Genomic DNA, 16,402 nt, shown 5'->3' on the forward strand with positions numbered 1-16,402 from the left:
TGTGATTAACATTTCCCTAAGGGATGTGTGCCCTAAAAGCCAGTTTTGGAGAACAATGCAATTATAGGTTTACTGCACTAGACATTAAGAAGTGTTCAGATGTGAACATACAATGACAGCTATTGAACAGATATTCAAGGTTTCTGAATCTAACTTCATTGAAAATTTTATTTAAATAAGGTAAATGCTTGTGATAGCTGAAACTGTTTTTCTGTAATGTTAACATTCTGCAAGAACTGGTCTCATATTTCATTAATATAAATAATAAGCAACACATTATATAACAGACTAATGAATATAAGGAAATGCATAGCCATAAAGCATATAGTGCAGTGCACAAAACATGACTAAGAGCTGGTCCATGTTGGGCTGTGCTCTGAAGAACCATGAGTATGTCAGAAATGTCAAGTGTCACAATCTACAAGTGCCTCCTCTCCTCCCTCTAGTGTGTGATACACGTTTTCTCAACCAGTAAATATACTTGTGAAGCATGCATGATGGTTGCCAGGAATTTACTAACTACATGTTTTGTGTACTTATTCAAGACTGACTGTTGAAAGAATGAAATGGTGATCGTAGCTCTTCGCACATCCTTTTTGCACATGCATTTGATAAGGTTCTCCACTATACGCAGGTTTAATGCCAAATCTCATTTTGTAGTTGCTGAGGAAAACAAAAACCCGTCCCTCTGAAAACTTGGCGTCCAGAACTTGCCGCTTCATTATGTGCCATTGCATAATTCCAGCATCTTTCAACTAGTCTCTTGTTACCATAATGGCATCGAAAGGGTTCTGCCTTGTGCAAATTGTTATTTGTTGGCCATACTGAATCCCTGTGTACACTTCAATTCTCCTAAGGTACAATTCTATAATACCAGCATCACGATCGCATGGAAGATAAAGAGTGCCCGGAAACCGTGATGAAGTGTTCCATTGTTGAGAAATGGTCTGCATGGATGCATCCGAGACAGGTCAGACCCATGTTCATGTTTTTATTCTAACCTCTACAGTTATCACTGAAAATATATAATGCCTTCACTTTTTACTTTCAATACAGTGCACAATGTAACTTGTAATTTCAGCAGAGCCTCGTTTTCCAGTACTTCCATTCCAAAGATACATAGAAGCTGTTCTGTCATTTAAAATTCCTCACAGATTAAAACTGTGTGCTGGACTGAGACTCAAACTAGGGACCTATGCCTTTCATGGACAAATGTTCTACCATTGAAGCTACCCAAGCACAACTCAAGATCGATCCTCACAGCTTTAATTCTGCCAGTTCCTCATCTCCTACCTTCTAAACTTCACAGGAACTCTACGCAGACCTTGCAGATCTAGCACTGCTGGAAGAAAGGATATTGCGGAGACATGGCTTAGTCACAGTCTGAAATTTTCAATGTGTGGGAGTGCTAGTTTCGCAAGGTCTGCAGGAGAACTTCTGTGAAGTTTGGAAGGTAGGACACGATGTACTGGCAGGTCATAAGTCATGCTTGGGTGCTCAGATGATGGAGCACTTGCCCACGGAAGGGCAAAAGGTGCTGAGTTCAAGTCTTGGTCCAGCACACAGTTTAAATCTGCCAAGGAGTTTCATATTAGAGCACAATCCACTGCAGAGTGAAAATTTCATTCTGGAACATCCCCCAGGCTGTGACTAAGCCAAGTCTATGCAATATCCTTTCTGCCAGAAGTGCAAGGTCTGCAGGAGAGCTTCTGTGGAGTTTGAAAGGTAGGAGCTGAGGTGCTGGTGTAATTAAAGCTGTGAGGATGGGTTGTGAATCATACTTGGGCAGCTCAGATGGTGAGAACTTGCCTGCTAAAGGGCAAAGATTCTAAGTTCAAGTCTCAGTCAGGCACACAGTTTTACTCTGCCAGGAAGTTTCATATTAGCACACATTTCACTACAGAGTGAACATTTCATTCTGTTCTGTCATTTATAATGTGGATTTCAAAATGATATGTCCATTATTTTCTGTTGTAAACCTGGATTCCAGGATTTATTTTGGGTATGGAAGCAGATGTATGGCAACAGCAGTAACTGTTGAATCCTTGTTATCAGCCATTTGTTTGAACGATGTTAATGCCATCATAGCTCTGTGCTCATGCAAACTCATTTCCTATTTTAATTCTATTATTTATTAGGAATCAATGTCTTGTCTCATTGTCTTCCATTGTCATTTTGTTTTGCCACAATAGTTGCAGGTGTCAGACATAGGAGCAAAAAACCAAAATTAAATTCTGTGTTAAAGATGCGATGGTAAAAGGACTCCGAAACTGGATAACCTTCAGCATGGTTTTCAAGAATCGAGTCATAATAAGTCTCATACGCTTTGGATGTATTTAAATCAGAGGCTAAGTATTTCCTGTGTGGACTTTTAACTCTGCTATAGTGGTTGGATACGGCAGGGAAACTTAATACATGCCTTTACTTTGTCTCTATCTGGATCAGGTGTTCATCAACTCTTTTTCCTGATGCCCACAATGATCAATATCAATGATTCCAGTTCCTGTAACCTTATCATGAGCAGTACACAGTCGCTTTTCTCTCAAACCATGTATGTTGCAAAAAGCAACTGTGCAAATGTTGTAACTTTTATTTCCATGAGTCGCTTTATAATCCATCGTGTACAATCTACAAGATGGCCTGTCTTCTATATGCGCTCTTTTTACATCCACTCTTGTCATTAGTTTATTTAAAAAGCTATTCTTGTAGGTTGTGATTCCCTATCTTCCAAAATGTTTGAAACATTTCATGCACTTTATCTTGATTCAGTATCCCGAAACAACTGCACCCACAAGCAAGCCCTACTTCTTTGGCCTTTACAACATTGTTTGTTGTCTCACTTACATTGTCTCCCCCCCCCCCCTCTCTACCTACCTACCTACCTACCTACCTACCTACCTACCTACCTACCATAATTAAATATGTCTATTTTGTATGTATATGCTGTCATGCAATTGTAGATGGTTCATGCTTAGGGTTTTTGTAAGTAGGAGTGTAAACTGAAAAGGTGTAGGGATCATAGGTAGAATGGAACTCCGTTCTGTGGTGGAATGGAAAAGGTGGTGGGGTGCACGAGTGAGATTTGGCATGCAAGTGGCTCATATAGTCGGTAGCTGACCTGCAAGTGGTGAACATGCATTACGTTGGTCACGCACTAGAGGCCCCGAATTTACCTGCAAGACTGAGATTTTTGCCTATGGACGGGTTCTACATGATTGGCGCAGTACAACAATAAATTAATAGCTCAGAAATTTGTAATTTTACCGTCGCCACCTAGAGGAAGACAAAGCGATGTACATCAAGAGCCGTACCTGCACAATGTTACTACGCAGCACCACCTCACGCCAACTTCAACATCAGTAACAGACAAAGTACTTTATTTAGAAGTGTATCACAGTGTGAACCATCCATCTTCAATCAATGGAATATAAGTGTTAAATGTACCTTAGTGTTTAACCATGATTTTCCTATGTCATTTACTTCAGTAGAGTCCTTACCTAAACGAATTTATTCTGAGTATCCTAATGTTTATTGAAGCTTGAATAATAGTAAATTACTGGCAAGAGTACTGTTTTGGTAGTAAATTCTGAAAACCATGATTAAATACTCAAGTTTGCATGTATCAGTTTAAGGGCCACTGCTTTGCATAGGCATGAGGATAAGTTTTCAATAGTATTTCTGAAAGTAAAGTAACATAATTGTTTAACTGCAACAATCTTAACAGTAATTGTTCGTGTTGCTTCTCCACGTCAAAGAAAGCCAGACAAATGTTGGTGTTAGTGAAACACTAACAAATAACAGTCCTAAAGAAATGAAACTTAGTCGTGTTAAATAATAGTTTTGGTCATATGAATGATAGCTATAAGGTTAATATTTTTTGGATCCTTTTTTAAAAAGTGTGTGTCTTCTTTAAATAATTACTGAAGTATGGTGATAAACTGCGTAAGTAACAGAAAGTGGGATTAATATTACTTACTGCCAAGTGACCGTAGTTATTTATTGTGTCGAAAATTGACTTCATCTTTTTGTGTAGACACTGTGCCCGATTTGGGATGGCGGCCATTTTAATAAGCGAAACAGTTTACTGTTATAACAGGCTTTGTCTGATAAAAAGTTTCCAAAAGTAATTGTTCTCACTGCTTTTCCCCCAAACTGTATGAGTCGGAGAAAAATAGTTCAATACTTTACCACTGCACATACCTGCAGAAAACTGAAAACCCATTTTTGCAGCCCACTCCTCTAACCGCTGCACTGTAATTTGCAACTGATGGCTCACCATTGCAACACTGGAGAAGGAACAGAAAACAGCAAAATCATCTACAAATAAGGAGCAATGTACAGTGTGTAGGTACATGATGAAAGCCCCCCACGATACTGTAAAGTTAATATTTATTAAAAAACAAAAAATGAAACACCAATCGACCAGAAGAGTTGGCAAAGACATTAATTATGAATGTGCGGCAAGGCGCAGACAAGCAACAAAAACACTCATCCAATTATTTGTACAGTTTTTGTCTTTTACACATTCTCTCTTGTATGTAGGAGGACAATGAAGATGTGCTATTTTAAATATGAAGTATTACGAGTTCTATATATCATGTGTGCATGAATAATAGGTATACTAAGCAACAGTATCAAGTAATTTTTATTTATTGAAGTGAAGACCACGTACGGAGGATTTTCTTGATTATGACAAGCGCCAGTGTTCTCGCATCCCGCTGCCTGAAACTACAATTGAAATGTAGGCGAAGTCCGATAGCAAAGAAAAATTTAAATAAGTACATTTCTAATAACGCAATCATATTATATCCCACAAAAATGTGTCTTCATAGGAATATTCAATAATGTTTAGTAATATTTATTTATTTATTATTTTTTTATTACAACACATTGACCTATGTGCCAGGACTTCAGGGCACCGGTTTGTGAGTAGTGTTTGTTAACTATTGTTATAGTAAGAAATTTTTATTACACTGTTATTTTAACATTTTTGTGAAATTTCTGTTTTTCATACAACATGGCAGAAAAATATAATGTCCATTGCTGATACCAATAGCGAAAATGCAACCAGCCAAGATGGCATAGAATTGCGTGATTGAATTATTGAAGTTCAGGTGCTATGCATGCATGCCTACTGCAGAAGGTTTAAGTAGGTCAGAGATGAATGTCGCAGAAGTGACAAATGCTAGCGAAGCTCCACAGCAGAACAACCCTGATATACAATGTTTACAGTTGATAAGACAATGTCACGCATCTCCGAGCGACATACCGCTCATGAATGAAACATTGGAAAGTGATTCCAATATGAATTCTGACAACACGTTACAAACACCACTTGGTCACAACACAAACACTAACTTGGGAAGTACAGCTGACAGCAAGCATAGTAGTATAACTGAAACACTGCTATGGCAGTTACTATCTAACATAAATGTGAAATTTGATGATATAAAGCACAATATGAACACAATTTCAGTAATTTGACACAAGATATGAACATGGTAAAACAGCAACAAAACACTGTTGCACACGATATGAACACAGTAAAACACCAACATAACACTGTTACTCAAGATCTAAATGCAATGAAGAACAAAAACAAATATTCAAGGATTGCAAGACACGGTCTCACAGAAATTTGATGACTAGCCAAAACTTTTCGCACTGAAATTGACAAAAATTGAATGATATGAAAACATGGGTAAAGCATGAAGTACTTTCTGAAGTTAACAGTAACATTATGGAGTTATAACAGAAGGTAGATTCTTTTAATGACCATCACAATTTAGCAGAGCAACAGATAAAGAAAATCACAGACGCAAACACAAACATTGAAGCCACACAAAACCAGTTGGTTTCGACAGTAAAAAAGGTAACCACTGTCGTTAACAAACTAAATAAAGCCTATGAAAGTGTACCTCTAGCTGTAGAAGAGCTTACTTTAAGGGTAGCAGCATTAGAACTTGACTCAGCGTGTGCTAAGAAGGAGACAGTATCAATGAAAATCTGAGTGACATCATTACTTAAGCTGAAAAATGTATGTTACATAAGGGTAATACCATTGCAGAGAAGATAGTAATGAATTGTAAGTTACACAGATGTAGTAGAAAAGGTTATTCAGAAAAAAGAAAATGAGATCATGAACAAGGTAAACATTAACCTACAAGCCGCGGAAGATAGAATCCGCAATCTTTTAGAAGAAAATATTACTGGATCTCGAAATATGAATGCAAATAATACACAGGCTACAGTGAACAAACCACAACCTGTTGGTATTTATCCACAAATTGTCAGGAGTCCTACAGCAGGTACCACAGACAGTTGTAGAGTGCAACATGTTAACATACCTACGACACCAATATCTGAACAATAACCAGCTGGAATTACTGGTAACTACAATAACGACATAAATACAACCAAAATGCCATGTGTCTATCAACTATTTTTGCAGATGAAGGTTTGCTGGGGCATCGACAGTTTCCTACATTCACTACAGAAGGTACAAGAATGAATCCCGTGGTATTTATCAGTGCTTTTCGTAATGTATTTCCATACAACTGGACGAAAGCACATAAAATCACATTTGTTGTGGGATATACACAAGGTGATGTGCTTTTATGGGCAACTGAAGTGGCTGAACGTTGCAGCACTTATATCCAATTTTAATGAGCATTCCTCGATACAAATACTGGTCTGAGGCAGTGCAAGAAAGACTCAGACGCGAGGTTTTCAACCCAGCAGCATTGAATGGCAAATACGGTATAGTCTATGTGGATACTTTGAAAAATACCTGAACAAGACACACAACTGGATGAACCCAGTATCACTGGTAGATGTGTTAAAAATTTTGGGAAGTCATTTACCATCACACATTAGAGAGAAATTACTCACAATGCCAGAGCACATTTTCTGTCAGTGCTCGATGCTATCAACTTAATTGATGAGGAAAGACCTGTACCAATAGAACAACAGAAAATCAGGCACACAACAACATAGTTATGTAAATCAGTCAGTAAAACACAATGTAAACACACAGCAAGGATGGTACACACAACAGCAAAGTTACATAGCCAGAGGTAATGAGTACGGTAACGAGAGTGGAGGGAAAAAATTATTTAAAAGAAATTTTCAAAACAACAGGGGTAATTTCAATGCATGAGTGAATTACAATTAACCATCACAAGGCCTTATGCTGAACAGAAACAGTCAGCCGCAGCAGTGGCCAACGTACGGCAACAATGCCATGCCTTATGCTGTACTGCAGCCGACCTTCGGGCAGCACAAAGTGGCGAAATGCACACACAGTGCAACTCACTAAGATTACTCCAAGTAATGAATTAAGTTACACTACACTGCCGGAAAACACCAACCAGTCGTAGTTATACCTCAGGCTATTTACCTCTCTGGGAGTGGAGGCAAGGCAGAACGACAAACGTGTTTTATTAGGTTTGACAAACTAGGTGACATCAAACACGATTTGTATCAGCATGAGTTAAATACAATAGGTAATATCCTGGAAGAACAAGTACAAGCAATAATTAAGGTGAAAATATTTAACATTGACACACAGTTAATTTTAGATACAGGTTCAACTACCAACCTAATGTCAAATGCATTTTTTTTGTGAACTGAACATGAGGCAAGTACCCAACATTTCCTGTACAAAATTGCAAAGTTCAAACTGCTACAGGCAGTTAGACTAAATTGGTTAAGCATCAGGCTCTTACTCCAGTACAAAATGAACATTTTACAGTGAAGTGCAATTTCCTTATAATTAATAGTCTTATTGGCATGGCATGAAGGTATGTAAACAAACGACTGATGTGGATAGATTTGACAGTATCTAGCAAGAAAATTAGGATTGTGTCAGTATATTTGCATTGTGAAGGGACAGATCAAGATAAGATGGATAGTTTTTATGAAGCACTTGGTGATGTAGTTGTTAAAGGACAAGGACGGTGTTCTGCTCATGGGGGATTTTAATGCTAGGATTGGAAATCAAACAGAAGGGTATGAAAAGGTTATGGGTAAATTTGGAGAGAATATGGAGGCCATCAGGAATGGGAAAAAACTCTTGAATTTCTGTGCCAGTATGGGCTTAGTAATCACAAGCTCCTTTTTTAAACATAAGAACATTCACCGGTATACTTGGGAAGGCAGAGGAACCAGATCTGTCATTGACTATATAATATAATAACAGACCAGAAATTCAGGAAGGCTGTGAGGGACACACATGTATTCAGGGGATACTTTGGCGACACTGATCATTATTTAATCCGCAGTGAAATTGGGATTGTGAGGCTGAAAGTGCAGGAGGTCAGGTCCATATGTAGGAGGATAAGAGTGGAGAAACTTCAGGATAGGGAAATCAGGCACAAGTACATAACAGCAGTCTCAGAAAGGTACCAGTTAGTTGAATATAGTCAATTACAGTCATTGGAAAAGGAATGGACAAGGTACAGGGGTACAGTACTAGAAGTGGCTAAGGAATGTCTTAGAACAGTAGTGTGTAAAAGTAGGAATAAGCAAACAGCTTGGTGGAATGGCACAGTCAAGGCAGCCTGTAAAAGAAAAAAAGAAGTCTTATCAAAAATGGCTACATACTAGAACTCAGGTAGACAGAGAAAGTTATGTTGAAGAAAGAAACAAAGCCAAACAGATAATTGCAGCATCCAAGAAGATCTTGGGAAGACTTTGGAAACAGGTTGGAGACTATGGGTCAAACTGCTGGAAAACCATTCTGGAGTTTAATTAGCAGTCTTCGAAAGGGAGGTAAGAAGGAAATGACAAGTATTTTGGACAGGTCGGGAAAACTGCTGGTGAATCCTGTGGATGCCTTGGGCAGATGGAGGGAATATTTTGAAGCGTTGCTCAATGTAGCTGAAAATACGATCAGTAATGTTTCAGATTTCGAGGTAGAATGGGATAGGAATGATGATGGAAATAGGATCACATTTGATGAAGTAGAGAAAATGGTTAATAGATTGCAGTGCAATAAAGCAGCTGGGGTGGATGAAATTAAGTCGGAACTCATCATATACAGTGGAATGTCAGGTCTTAAATGGCTACACAGGATAATTGAAATGGCCTGGGAGTCGGGACAGGTTCTATCAGACTGGACAAAAGCAGTAATCGCACCAATCTTTAAACATGGAAACAGAAAAGATAATAACAACTACAGAGGTATCTCTTTAATCAGCATTGTGGGTAAAATCTTCTCAGGTATTGTTGAAAGGAAAGTGTGAGTATTAGTTGAGGACCAATTGGATGAAAATCAGTGTGGGTTTAGGCCTCTTGGAGGTTGTCAGGACCAAATCTTTAGCTTACGGCAAATAATGGAGAAGTGTTACGAGTGGAACAGGGAATTGTATCTATGCTTTATAGATCTAGAAAAGGCATATGACCAGGTTCCTAGGAGGAAGTTATTGTCTGTTCTACAAGATTATGGAATAGGAGGCAAACTTTTGCAAGCAATTAAAGGTCTTCACATGGATAGTCAGTCAGCAGTTAGAGTTGACAGTAAATTGAGTTCATGGTTCAAAGTAGTTTCAGGGGTAAGACAACGCTGCAACCTGTCTCCACTGTTGTTCATATTATTTATGGATCATATGTTGAAAACAATAGACTGGCTGGGTGAGATTAAGATATGTGAACACAAAATAAGCAGTCTTGCATATGTGGATGACTTAGTTGTGATAGCAGATTTGATTGAAAGTTTGCAAAGTAATATTTCAGAGCTAGATCAGAAATGTAAGGACTGTGGTATGAAGATTAGCATCTCCAAAACGAAAGTAATGTCAGTGGGAAAGAAATATAAACGGATTGAGAGCAGTTTGATGGTTTCAAGTACTTAGGATGCATATTCTCACAGGATGGCAACATAGTGAAAGAACTGGAAGCGAGGTGTAGCAAAGCTAATGCAGTGAGCACTCAGCTACGATCTACTCTCTTCTGCAAGAAGGAAGTCAGTACCAAGACTAAGTTATCTGTGCACCGTTCAATCTTTCGACCAACTTTGTTGTATGGGAGCAAAAGCTGGCTGTATTTAGGTTACCTTATCAATAAGGTTGAGGTTACGGATATGAAAGTAGCTAGGATGATTGCAGGTACTAGTAGATGGGAACAATGGCAGGAGGGTGTCCACAATGAGGAAATCAAAAAAAAAACTGGGAATGAACTCTATAGATGTAGCAGTCAGTGCAAACAGGCTTAGATGGTGGGGTCATGTTACACGCATGGGAGAAGCAAGGTTACCCAAGAGACTCATGGGTTCAGCAGTAGAGGGTAGGAGGAGTCAGGGCAGACCAAGGAGAAGGTACCTGGATTTGGTTAAGAATGATTTTGAAGTAATAGGTTTAACATCAGAAGAGGCACCAATGTTAGCACTGAATAGGGGCTCATGGAGAAATTGTATAAGGGGGCTATGCTCCAGACTGAATGCTGAAAGGCATAATCAGTCTTAAATGATGATGATTGGCAAGGACATGTTTAGAATGTACAAAACACAGATTGACTGTTACACAATATATGAACACAGTAAAACACCAACATAACACTATTACACAAGATCTGAATGCAATGACGCAAGAACAAAAACAAATATTCAAGGATTGAATATTTTATATAAAGGACAAGATTTGTTCTGTTGATTTAGTCAAAACACTTGATGAAAGTAACAAAAACAAACCAGAGTCAAATGTAGCAGTACAATACTCCTTTCCAGCTGTATATTTCACAAACAAATTTGATACTGAACAAGAAGCAGAGCAGAAACTAAGAGAATCACAGATACCAAATGATATGCAATGGCGAGAACTACCTAATTTGTTATTTAAGTAAGCAAATGTTTTCTTTAAGGAGCCAGGAGTAATCAAAGACTATGAATATAAATTTGAAATCTATCCACACGAGGAATTTTGTGTAATGTCATATCCTATTCCATGGGCAAAAGACAGTGAGGATAGAGATTAATTATAAGATTAAATGTGGAATTATACAACCTTCATTTTCACCCTATTGTAGTCCAACATTACCAGTAAGTGATGGTTGTGTAAGATTAGTTCTGTAGTGGTTAATAAAAAAGATAAAGAGAAGGAAAGAAAAGGTTGAAAATGTGGGAAGAAATTGTGAATAAAAAGGGGTTTTAAAAATCTTTAGTGACCATGAAAAAGGGAATGAACGATATCCAAGTCAGAATTCGTATTACAGAAAAGTTATCGGACTTCGTGATTCAGAAAAGCTATTGTTGGGGTGGTCCTTGTGGCGTTTCTTAGCAAAAGTCAAACCAATTATCACAACAAAAATTATTTGGTGGGGGGGGGGGGGGGGGGGGGGGGGGGGGGGGGGGAACAGAATAACAAAATGTAACTGACGGGGAAATGGCGTAGATAAGAGTTCATCCTTCAGCATGTTAACATGTCTCCTTTCGTGCGGCGTCAAGGTCTTCAAAAATCTACTTCATTTCTGCGTGAAAAGTCTGCTCCAAAATCTTGCAATCGTCCAGGAATCACTAATTTATACAAATCAAAATCATCTTGACACTGAATGCAATTTATTTTACGTTGCTACTTCTATCCTCTGAATTTCGTAACAACATCCAAAATATGTCTACACATTAATAAGTTTTTTCATCTTAATCAGATCAAGACTAGCTAATAAGTTTTTTACGTCTGCATGCTCTCAAGAGACAATAGACGGTTAGGGGGAAAAGAGGCGGGGGGGAGGGGGGGGAGGGGGGGAGAGAGAGAGAGAGAGAGAGAGAGAGAGAGAGAGAGAGAGAGAGAGAGAGAGAGAGAGAGAGAGAGAGAGAGAGAGAAAATTAAAATTTTAGTATTTTCTCTGCCGTTGAGCGCTCATATCGCTGCGACGGTATAATAAGTCCCACTACAGTTCTCAGTGGTAGAGGTATCAATAAGATTATAGTACCAGTACACATAAGACCAGACAACTTGGATGAACAGCTTCTTAAGTTTTACAGTACAAAATATTTCCGTATACTCCATTTCAAGATGTCCTACTGCCAAATAAAGCTCCATGAAGAAATTCGAAAATATACAGCATTTATTTGTGGTGGCAGAAGTTATGAATTTCTTAATGTACCTTTTGGACTGAACATTAGCACAGGAGCGTTTATATCTGCACTGGACAAGGTTTTAGGACCAGAATTGCTTAGCAAAGTCACTGTTTATGTTGACGACATGCTAATGGCTACACCCACTCGGTTGAAACATATCACACTGATTGAACAGGTACTTCACCGATTTACAGCGTCACAGCCAATTTAAAAAAGTCTAGTTTTGCTAAGGAGCAAGTCAAATTTTTAGGAATTTGTCAGAACAAGGTATATTACCTGACCCCAAAAAAACTTGATGCCATATGCAACTGTCCAGCTCCATGGAATACAAAACAATTAAAAGCCTTTTTAGACTAACTTCATTTTTTCCTAAGTATGTATCACAACAACTGATGAACAATAATGCACTGCTCAACTTATTACGAATTTGGTTATGGGATGATAAGCATCAGGAGGACTGTAATAACATTAAGCAGGCATTAGTCAATGCAAAATTCTTAGCCACCCTGCTATGTCCAAGGATTGTTGTCTATGCACAGATGCCTCATTTTAAGGCCTGGGGCGATGCTTGTTCCAGATACGAGAGGAAGAAGGTAAGGAAGTACCTAAGGTAATCAGTTTTGCTAGTCGCATCTTATCAAAACATGAAAGATCTAACTCTGTGTCAGAATTGGAAAGTTTAACTGTAACATGAGCATTAGTTTGAATATTTTTTGTGGGGGCAAGCATACCAAAGTTTACTGTGACCATCAATCACTGTCAATTCTTTTAATGTGTAAACTATTGCACTGCTGATTAGGTAGGCGATGTCTATATTTACAAGAATACAATTTCAACATCATTTATATTAAAGGAAGTCGGAATGTTACTGCAGATGACTTGTCCAGGTTACCATAAGATTTAGAGGAATTTGGTGAGGTAACAGAGCAAGATGCAGACATTAAAACATTATAAATGCTAGGTACAGCACAAGTTAGATTACCATAAGTTTTGCAAGCAAATGAAAATTATACAACAGCAGGATCGCAGATGCAGTAAAGTCATGCAAAACCTTAAGCAAGATGAAGGTGGGAAGGTAAGTAAATTGTATCAGGAGTACAGGGGAGTTTTGTTTCATAGGAAACACGAGAAATCTGATCACTGAGCTACATCCAATGCTCACAAAAAACCCTCTAGATATAATATCCCTGGACATAGCTGGTCCATATCCAAGAACTAAAGGAGGAGTAAGATACATAGTAGCACTATACAATATTTTCTTGAAACATATCAAAATGCAACAGCCACAAATATCAGAAAAAGAATTGAGGGAGATTATCTGACAAGAGTAGGTAAACCAAAGGTACTACTGATAATGCTTCATATTTTGTTGGGCAAAAGTGGAAACAATTTATGACCTCACAGGACATAAAACATGTTTTAGTAAGCTTTTTTCATCCAGAAGCAAGCCCAGTAGGATGTGTCTTCAAAGAATTTAACCAGTTTATTAGGACATACACCCCTCACAAACACACCTGGTGGGTGGAATATGTAACTCCTTTCCTGCAAGTTGTCAATAACATTCCACATTCTTCAACACGTTTCACAGCTGACGAACTGATGTTCCAGAAAAAACCAACAAATGAGTGGGAGTCGCCAATACCAAAGGTACCCACTACAGATATGACACTCCAAGACAAAATCAAACAAGCCATGGTTACACTAGAAAACAGAGCCGAGTATAGAAGGAAAATTTATAACAAGAAACTGAAACATGTTACACAATTTTCCGAAGGGCAACAAGTCCTCTTATGGACATGACCTAAATCATCAAAATTTTGCAAACTGAATAAGAAGTGGCAATTACTCTATTTGGGACCATATGTAATTTCCAAAATACCATAACCAGGGATGTACAGATTAGCCCATGAGAAAACAGGGAGAAACAAGAGTCTCCACCCTCACAAAGATATAAAAGCCTTTATAGAATGACGAAGCGTGGTAACATTTTTTTTATCACATGATAATTGTACATAGTGTACATAATTCTAAGTGTAATTTTTCTTCTGGAGTGGATTTTAAGATAAAGTAATATGTAAGGCATAAGCAATTCTTTTGATTTGTAAATTTAGGCATAAAGATGGGAAGTAATAGGCAGTAATGGGAAGTAATACACCACTTCATGGAAGCGAAAGTATAAACAAAATTAGTGTATGGCTCAGCCGTCATGTGCTCAACAATACATGCTGACGTCAGTAGCAGGAAAGGATGCATTGACCTATGCGCATGCGCGACAGACTGGCAGAAGGCGCAACCAAAATAGGAATGCAATATGTACCTAACCTAAATACAAAGTAAATGGAAATACATCTACTGTCTAAGAAGGAACCTATTGATACAGGTACACAGAGATTTAATTAAATACTAACCTATATAGAAAATATTTACAACCAAAACGAAGCATTATGAAAAACTATACAAGACTAATGACAAAATACCATGATAAATGTAAAATAATTTTCTTTGCAGAGTAAAAGATCAAGGTGGGTATCGGGATAAACGAATGTCTATGAATTGAAACAAAGTATGGAAATATCAGTGAAAGTATGCGATGATCAAATGTATCAGTGGCCACCGAGCTACGTAATGCAATTAGTTTTAAGTTTTTTCTTTCAGTGACCAGTGTGTCGTCACAGTGCAGAAGAGAATTACATCGAGTGTAGCAGGTACCAAATGAGGAAATGGGCCGCACCTCATATAAACAATTTAGTTATAGGGATATTTATACAAAGGTCATGAGGCAAATGAAAAATGAAAATATGCATCATTGCAGTATATCTCCGTGACATTTACCAGTACCTATTCACTGCAGAGTACACACAAACATTTAAGCATAAGATTTTACAAAAACCAATTAATTTTATCCTGTCACATGAAAGCTTGAATAATAATATTTCCAGGTATTTGAGAAAGATATGTCTACGATGGTTAAAATGTCATATTTCACACTAAGCTACATGTGATTTGAAGTAAACAGCACTAGCATATGAACAAACATGATACTACACCAATGATTAGTAAGTGTATATTATTTCCATGAAACTAAAGTTCTTTAGCAACTAGTCCATGATTGCACGAGTAACATTTTTCTCATAAATCCTTGAACTAGAGGAGTATATCCCCTTCTTCACTTCCAAACAAAGGAGACGACGCCAAGCATAGTTGGGCCAGCAATGCACAGTGTTTTAGTCCTCTTTCCAATGTTTTTCTCCCTCCTCTACCTAAAGAAGAAATGAGCTCCCATAAGTGATAAAAGCCTATCTATAAAATGAAACATAAATGTATCACATGCTTTTATTGTATCATGATGATGTGTATGTGATGTGAACGAAGATAAGTTGAAGCTAACAAACAAACTGTAGTAACAGAACCCAGTTACTGAAAAAATTATGATGTTTTAAAACTTAAGAAATTTATGCTTGTAGTATAAGCAATGGATGGAATGTCAGCCATAGGTATAAGCTATCATGTTATGTATATTGTCGTAAATCAATACTTGTATGAATTTTCATTGGAAACCAAACTCTATATGAAGAAATGAACTTCAAAGACCAGCAATTTATACAAGGTTTTGGATGGCTATATGTGTCTTTCAACAAATGGACAGTCAACTGTGACGACATTAATATGTGTGTGCAATGAAATAATTTCCGAGTATCGTGGCTCACAATGCTTGACACTTTAACAAGTGAACTATAGTAGTTTGAGCACCTACTCACCTCACTGACGAATGTGCTGTTGGTTGGAGTTCTCTCCGCTAAAAATGTGTGTATGATGGGTGATGATAACGGATTTTGAACAATGGGCGCACACCCAATGCACCCAGAATGAAGACAAATGCTACAGCAATGCTTCGATATGTGACACAATGTGAAATAAACACTAAGAAAACGAGTGCACACACGTGTGATGGTAGCAGCTAGCATGCTAACAGTTAGTGTCTAGCTCTTAGTTGCCAAAGTCGACCAGTGTGCCAGCGCGAAACCCGGCAGCGAGAATGAAGCAAATTGAACATTATTGTTAGCGCAATAAATTCTAATATTTAATAGAGTATCATATTATCTGTAATCTTTTAATTTCTTGTATAAATTTAACTTACTTGGGATAAGCTGATACGTCCATTCCGTTAAATAAAAACAAAGCTGACAATAAAGATCACTGATCTCTATCAGCAAATGTAAAAAACTGTATGTCTCCATACTACGTCAACGTACATTGTGGGGCCAATTTCTTAGGTCCATGATGAAAGGCTCCCAGAATACCGTGAAGTTAATGTTTTTTAATAAACAA

At 37.8% G+C, this 16,402-nt stretch overlaps 1 protein-coding gene across 1 annotated transcript in view; it reads right to left on the reverse strand.

Moving 5' to 3' along the window:
- Positions 1–14,879: 14,879 nt before the first annotated feature.
- The window catches only part of LOC126356771 (deoxyhypusine hydroxylase), a 40,226-nt gene continuing 38,703 nt past the window's right edge, over positions 14,880–16,402 (reverse strand). The window contains exon 4 of the transcript XR_007565821.1: positions 14,880–15,333. The gene's annotated coding sequence lies outside the window, so the exon portion shown is untranslated. The remainder of the gene's footprint in view (positions 15,334–16,402) is intronic.

The sequence above is a fragment of the Schistocerca gregaria genome, chromosome 1 (assembly GCF_023897955.1).
Source record: "Schistocerca gregaria isolate iqSchGreg1 chromosome 1, iqSchGreg1.2, whole genome shotgun sequence".
Taxonomy (NCBI): Eukaryota; Metazoa; Arthropoda; class Insecta; order Orthoptera; family Acrididae; genus Schistocerca; species Schistocerca gregaria.